This window comes from Camellia sinensis, chromosome 7 (genome assembly GCF_055761805.1).
Source record: "Camellia sinensis isolate YWXY chromosome 7, ASM5576180v1, whole genome shotgun sequence".
Taxonomy (NCBI): Eukaryota; Viridiplantae; Streptophyta; class Magnoliopsida; order Ericales; family Theaceae; genus Camellia; species Camellia sinensis.
In genome coordinates this window covers 151,559,149-151,566,952 of record NC_138967.1, presented here as the reverse complement: position 1 = coordinate 151,566,952, position 7,804 = coordinate 151,559,149, and the positions used below count along the sequence as shown (strand labels likewise).

General features: G+C 33.1%; 1 long non-coding RNA gene across 1 annotated transcript; it reads left to right on the top strand.

Moving 5' to 3' along the window:
• The first annotated feature begins 1,884 nt into the window (after positions 1–1,884).
• LOC114293317 (uncharacterized) lies at positions 1,885–5,652 on the top strand. The gene is made up of 3 exons (XR_003640026.2): positions 1,885–2,434; positions 2,578–2,640; positions 5,318–5,652. It is a non-coding gene; the product is annotated as an uncharacterized LOC114293317 (long non-coding RNA).
• Positions 5,653–7,804: the final 2,152 nt, after the last annotated feature.

Below are 7,804 nucleotides of genomic sequence, written 5' to 3'. Positions count from 1 at the left end.
CATAATTTAATTAATTAGTTTCAATCTGCCTAATCCTCATGCAGTTTCTACAACAATCATGGCTATCCTCCACCGATAGCCCAAAACAGATATTTCTAAATAGATAAATAAATCTATCAACAGATAATTTATCGAATTCCCATAAGTGAGTGATTTATCAAATCCAACTACACCATTCATTTACGCATTCTCCCAATTTCATATTTTCCATACCAATTTCATTATTAATACAAAATAATTATTTAACACAAATTAGGGTAATTCTCTCCCTATTCCAAAACATCAACCCATAGGTCTAAATCTCACCATTTCAACAATAAAGAACCTCGTACATAAACCCCCAAAGTTATTTTGTAAATCAACATGAAAACCCCTTTTTAGTTTAGAGCCCAAACCTTAACTTTACCCAAATCACTCCCAAATCTCTTTATTCATACAAAATGACAACTACCTAGGCTAAAACTCATATTAAGGAGTAGAATATCCCTACCTCAAGTATAGAGTTCAAAGGAGAAGAAGGAAGAAACTTTGAAAATGACCAAACTCCACCTTTTCGGGATCAAATGAAAGCCCACGTAAAACTCTAACTCTTTAACAAAGGGAGCAGGGTAGAAAGACCCTAGATCATGGAAGATTTGTGGAGAGAGAGAGAGAGAGAGAGTTTTAGAGAGAGGAGGCACTAGATTAGGGTTTGGAGATGGGATGAAATTAAAAGTGATGTAAAAACTCTCTACTGCAAACTGATATATGCGAGGCTCACTCGAGCGAAGGAGTTGTCGCTCGAGCGACCAAACACAACAAGTGACCTCGCTCGAGCGGAAGAAACGTCACTCGAGCACAAAATGCAAAGCTTCAGGTCTGCCATAGACACACACGTATGCTCGAGCATGAGAAATCTCGCTCGAGCGGAGAAACAATTTCGCAAGGCTCGCTTGAGCGCAAAAGTCTCGCTCGAGTGAATCACTCCACCTTCCTAGAAAAGCTGCGTTTGGGAAAGAAACCTGAGGACTCTCAATTCTTGATCGAGCACAAGAAACCTCGCTCGAGCGAAGAAGCAAGTTACCCATGGCTCGCTCGAGTGCAAGAAGTCTCGCTCGAGCGAAGAGACTAAAATCTGGGCAGGAACACTCTAGACCAACTACCAACCAACCTGTTCCAAACATGCCCAACAAGTTCCAAAACTCAAATACAAAGAGTTACAGAAAGGAAACAAGACATAAAGAACAGTATACAAACACGGAACCCAAGTCCTGAACACAATAAAGGTCGGGGTAAAACCGGGATCGCTATACTACATATAAATTATTCATAAAGATAATAAAAAATAAATCAAATAGATAATTTTAACCATATATATATTTTTTGAAAAATCTCCAAATTATATTTGTGAAAAATTACACATCAGTGAAATTTTTATAAAAAAATTACAAATTAGTAAAAAAAATTATGAATTTAATTATTAATATTTGTAAACTTTATCAATGATTTGAATGTTTTTTTTTTTTTTTTTGAAAAAATACACTAAATTATAATTCTTTCTTATATTTATCATTTAATACTTTTGTAAATAAATATGTTGAAACTTCTAATTTCAGTTATTATATCAGGACGAGTCTTGTAATTGATATTATAATAGATACGTGATTCCAAATTTATCAACCTAGAATTTTTGGGATTAACGGTTGTGTAGTGTAGATTAAATTTATGTAATAAAAGGTTTATATTTGAAATAAATTGTAACCATAAAGTAATAATTCTAAATAATTTATGAGTTGATAAGGTGGGTTCGTAGTGTTACTCTATTATAATAGCGGTTGTTGAATGAATGTTAGTCTTGTCATTGATGATTTACATATAAGGGTTTAGAATAGAATATTAAAAAATGAAATTATCCAAATAAGTCTTACAGTTGGCTCATAGGGTCAAGCTCGCCTGCACTGCCTAGTTCGCTTTCAAAACACTAGAGACAGTCATATTACTATTTTCATAATTTGGAATTTGGTTACACTTGGAGGCTCCTAGTTGTTTTATTTATTAATAATTACTAGTTATATCAAATGGTGGGATGCAATTTCTCAAACCTAATGAAAAAATTTGTTATTTTAACAAATGTCAGGAGGTATATTTGTAATTTATCTTATTAAAGTGTTGTAGTGTGCAAGGCTTGAAACTTGCATACCATATGCAAGTTAACTCTTAGCCCTTAGATTTGATCAAATTAATCTAAACCCTTTAATATTTTATACAGTTTATACCATTTACCTGCTAAACCTGTTGAAACTTTCCTAGCCATTCTCTCTACTTTCATCAGTCACCCCCCTCTGTGTGTGTGTGTGTGTCTGTGGTTTGGCTAAACAGGACTCCCCTCTCTCTCTTCTCTAGCCGTCTTCCACAAATGGAGATCGAAGTCGTAGTCTCTGCAAGGATTGAAGAGGTATGGCTCTAAAATCCCTAAAATTTTCTCCTCCTTGCTCCGAATCGATGGTTTCTCTCTCTTTCTATCTCTCTCTCTCTCCGATTTGCCTGTCAATTCTCTTGCTTGTTATCATCTCTTACTCTTATCTCTTGCTTTTGAAGGCTTCTTGAAGATCTCTGTCTTCTCAAGTAGCTTATTGGTTCAAAAGAGTTCTCATTGAAGAGGTATGGCTTGATATCCCTAAAGCCTCATTTCTCGATAAATAGGCAATTATATGAATCAAATTGTATTGCACAACTTGATTATAAGATATATTGGGTGAAATTTGTTGGTAGAATTTGATACATCATATCTAATAATGGATTCTTTGCCTAGTTGGTTACTGTCTTTCTTGTTCTTTTTTTTAATTTTTGTTTTCTATATTTTATCTCGTCTCTTGCCTATTTATAGTTTGAATGTAATATGTGTTTCATGGCCTGGGGTTTCAATTGAAAAATAAGGGTTGAAAAATTTAGGTTTGGGGTTGGGATTATTTCTGTATCCATTGTAGTTAACTTATTATATTTTTAATTGATTAAATTGTCTGTGTAACTTGATTTTGATTTTGATTCAGTTGGTAAATTGGAGAAATTATTCAATGCTCGTGGAGCAATGGTAAATGGGCAATTCAATTTAAATTTTTATGAATTTTTATTAGTCCATATGAAAGGTAAAATTGAATTCATAAATTAAACTGTATCTAGGACAACTAGATAGTTTCTAGCATTGATTGTGCCCTATGATGAGGTTGAGGTTGTTCACTTAGTAAGATGACACTGCCTTCATGAAATTAAATTTTATTTAATTTTTTGATAAGTACATCTATTAGGATAGATAAACAAGTGCCATAGTGCCTGTGTGTTTCCTTGGTGGAGGCTTGACCTGCATGCTCTTTGCTTTCCAAACTAAACCTTGGGGAAATTGAGCTGGGTAGCAGCTTGAGTTTAGTGTTGCATGAAATATTGTCCTCTGTCTCTATTCTCTTCTTGCTTCATTTTTTTCTTTTTCTTTTTCTTTCTTTCTTTTTTAATTTTTTATAAAATATTTTGATAGTATTTTCTTTTCCTTTGTCATGTTTGTGTTAGGTAAGGTAGGGAGATTCAAACTTTAGTCTGTTTATTAAGGTAATGCGACCTACGTAGTTGGGGTATCATTTTTTGCTTATTATTAGATTTTTTTTTTTTTTTTAGTGTTTGTCTTTTTACATTGGAAACTTAGTCCAAGTGTTTGTTAACTAGATTATTATTCAACAAATCCATTCATGTGTGCATGTGGTGCAATTGATGAATGTATTGTACAACCTAGATGTCTTAGGATATTTTCAATTCCCACATTAAGTATATATGTCAACTGATGAATGTGCTATAACCTTTAAGATTTTTGTTTGTTAGTTTTTCCCCTAATCACAGATACTAGAAGTTTATTTTTCTTGTTTTTCTTCACAAGGAATTCTGATAGAAGCCTGATGGATTAGTTAGAAGTGGTTTAAGATTGCTGAGAATACTCTTGATTCTATTTTTCAGGAACCATGTTAACCTTGTCATGGCGATATATTCCCACTCTTTTTAGTTGCGTGTGTCCTTTAATTATTAAAAAGAAAAATCATTCTTGTTCCAATTTTAATTATGAATTTGTTTTTTTATAAATAATTTCTAGTAGTCCCCATATATATTGAGGGCTATGAGATTTTGATTCTTTTTCTATTATGTGGTTGTTGAATAATATGAACAAGTATGGAAACAGTGAAACAAATTTGGAGATTGAATTGATTTGCAGTTGCATCCTATACATTATCTTACTAAAACTAAAAAGTTAGGTCATAGATGTTTCAAAATTTACTTACAAAGCACTTTTTTTTCTTCTTTTTTTGTCCTTTTTTTTATTTTTTATTTTTTGAACAATAACAAAACAATATTATTAAACTAAAAGATGAAAACAAGGGGTGGACAAAATGCCCTTGTACAAAGTCGAGAGATCTATACAAAAACCTAAGAAGCATCAACTAAAACATAAAATAAACCACCTATATCTAACAAACAACAACCCAATCCCTAGTAATCGAAAAAAGGGTATGTCCTTGAAAGAGGGAGACACATAGGCCCAAACTGATGTGAGATGCCTAACCTTGTCCAACAAAGCATCAACTTCAGATTCCTTTTCATTAAAAATTCTATCCATTCTTTCCAACCAAATGGTCGAAAAGATAGCAAAGATAATGCCATAGGAAACCAGCAGGAAAGCACATTTTCTTTATTTATTTATTTTAATTTCAAATTGAGGTTGCATATACTCTGGAAAGGATGGGTTGATATAGACTATAGGAAATCCAATAGAAATTTGCATTTGGACTTTTAGAAAAGGTAATAGGCAATGATTTAATGAATAGTATGGGCACATTGAGCTAAACTGTCGAAAGAGTTTGTGTAGTTGGCCCCCAAGTAGTTACTCTTTTGGTTGGTGCAATGCTTGTCTAGTTGCCTGTGTGTAGAAATCTACAGGACATCTGTGAGTGCATTTTGTTGTATTACGATACTGCTATTTTCATTTGATTATTTGAACTTGTCTTTTTAAACTATTAGCCTTGTTCTACATTTTATAGTGTTTATCATGCTGCTTGATTTTTATATCAAAGTATAGGCATAGTTTACAAGCGTACCTACTACTTATGGGAAGAAGATAAACAAGAGTATTTTGGTTGGTCTCTATTATCAATTGGGTTTTTTTTTTCATATGAAGAGCTTCTTTCCTTACCTACCTTTTCAATTTGTTTGTTGAATTATGTAAATTAAACTGCTATTGGAACTAAGCTATGCAATTTTTTAAATGGCAACGATTATGTTTGAAATTTTGTTTTGTTTGCAGATCCCTTTCTAGAGACCTGCTAAATACAAGAGATCTAGATTGTCAGGGAACCGCAGAACGGTGAATCATGCCTTTAGTGGTGTCTTATAATCTGGGGTCGCTGTAAATTTGATAGGTTTTTTTTTTTAAAATTCTTTTTAATTTTTTTATTTTAATGTTGGTGCAGATCAAAATGATAGTGTTTCTGAAGGAAGAAATCTAGTTATGAATGTTGTTACTGGTTTAGCAAAATTGTTAAAATGTTGCAAAATGATATTGCAAAACTGGGGTTCAGTCTAAGTTATCATTTTGTAATTATGCAATGTAGATGATTGAGTGAGTTCATTTGATCTAAAGCATTATGCACAATGTTCTCCAAATAATCTCTCTTTATTAGATTTGGTTGGTCCATTAATTTGAAGGATGATCCACAGGAGGAAATCCTTCCCAAAGAAATTTTTTTGCAAGAGTAGGAAATAAGAAAATTTTAAATATAAGAGAACTTCAAATGCAATGACAGAACCTCACCATCAGAGGAGTGATTTTGTGAACCAAAGCCAATTTTTTTGGCTTTGGCAAGGCATTTGACAGAACCATTGGAGTTGCTCTGATTGAGGTTATGCAAGTTTGGCTAGATGGCCAATCCAAAAGTAATACCCGTTTGGTATCAAAAGCAAAATGCATTAAGTTTTGAATGAAAAAAAAAAATTTGAAAAGGAAAAAAAATCTAGGGCTAATTTATATAAAAAAAAAAATTAGCTAATAATGGTACTTCCCAATATAAATGTCAAAATCATTCCAAAGAAAAAATTTTGTAGCAGCAAGAAATAAGAGAACTTTAAATACAATGATAGAACCTAAAGGTATCTTACTCACCAACAAAACCGCGATCCTCACCATTAGAGTGATTTTGTGAACTGAAGCTAATTTTTTGGCTTTGGCAAGGCATTTAGCAGAACCATTGGAGTTGCTCTGATTGAGGTTATGCATGTTTGGCCAAATGGCCAATCCAAAAGTAATACCCCTTAGGTATCAAGAGCAAAATGCATTAAGTTCTTAACAAAAGAAAAGAAGAAGAAAAAGAAGATGAAGAAGAAAAGATATAGGGCTAATATATATATATATATATATATATATAACTAGCAAATAATGACACTTCCCAATATAAAGACTGTTTGGTGCAATTTATTATTCTTTATTTTCAAATCTATGTTTCAACAATTTAGTGCAATTTTACTTGCAACTTACTAGAGAATAATAAATCCATTAAGTTGTAAATAAATAAATTATCTTCAAAGTGGAGAGAAGTATTTTTAACTTTTATTTATTATCATTCATTCAACTTACAAAAAGATGCAAAAATCTAAGCCAAACCAAAATAGTCACAATTTATTATTAACTCTATTGAATTCAAATACTCCCTCAAACTATTTCCAAGCCACAAACCCACTCAATTTAACATCTAAAATTCAATATTGTTTGTTCACTACTAAGAATACAAGTTTTAAGCTCAACATTTGTGGACAATCTACTAACTAATGTTTGTTGTCCACATGATGCAGTACATATCAAGACATCACTTGCTATCCAGTCATACCAACACATCACTCGCCATCCAATCATATCAAGACACCACTTGTAGCAAAAATTGATGAACTGCAGCAAGAGGAAATGAAATATTATAAAATGATTTATAGAAATCTAGCAATCAAAACAAAGGAAAGAAAATAATCAAAGTGGTTCATTCATATTAGTAGAGATCAGAGAAACAGGGGTGGAACAAAATGGTTTCTGACTTGAATGTGTGTTCTCATGCTTGTAGTCTAATTTTGTATTGTGAAATTAGTTGAGTATTGCAATGGTAAGCCAAGTGTAAAACTTGTTAAAGTTATAAAAAAATTTATTACCTGAACTAGCTGATGTCAAAAATCTATATCGAACAAGACTTCTTTTTTGCTGAACTTATTCCGTTTCTAATTTTGTATTTCTATCTTTCGTAACAAAAAAATTCAACAATAATCTCACCTAGTTATCTTGACACTATGAAGCATGGGTATGTCGATAAACATGTCATTGTAGACGTCCCCGAACACCCCAGGAGGGTGAGCTCCCGTTCTGTTCATTTTGGGGTCACTACAGCTCGGACTCGATTTGTGTCTCGGTTCTTAATCTTGAACCAAAGAGTCCAAATCTGGCAAATCGTTTTGAGAAACAGATTTTGAAAAGAAGTGCCAAACATGGACTGCTTTGCCAGATACAAAGTTGTCACCTAAATATTTTTTAAGGGGGAATTTAGGAAACCCTGACTCGGTGCCGAAAGCCACATGTCCGTCATCACCGGAGTTGTCTCGGTTCGGGAGCTAGGGTACGATTGGGGAAGGTCAGCTATGAGCACCCCCTCTCGCCTGGTCCGAAGATCGGCCTCTACTAACCATGATATCCGTTTTTGAAAACGTTATGTGTTCTTAAACCAATTATTAGCCTAGCATTACTATGTTATGCGCACGG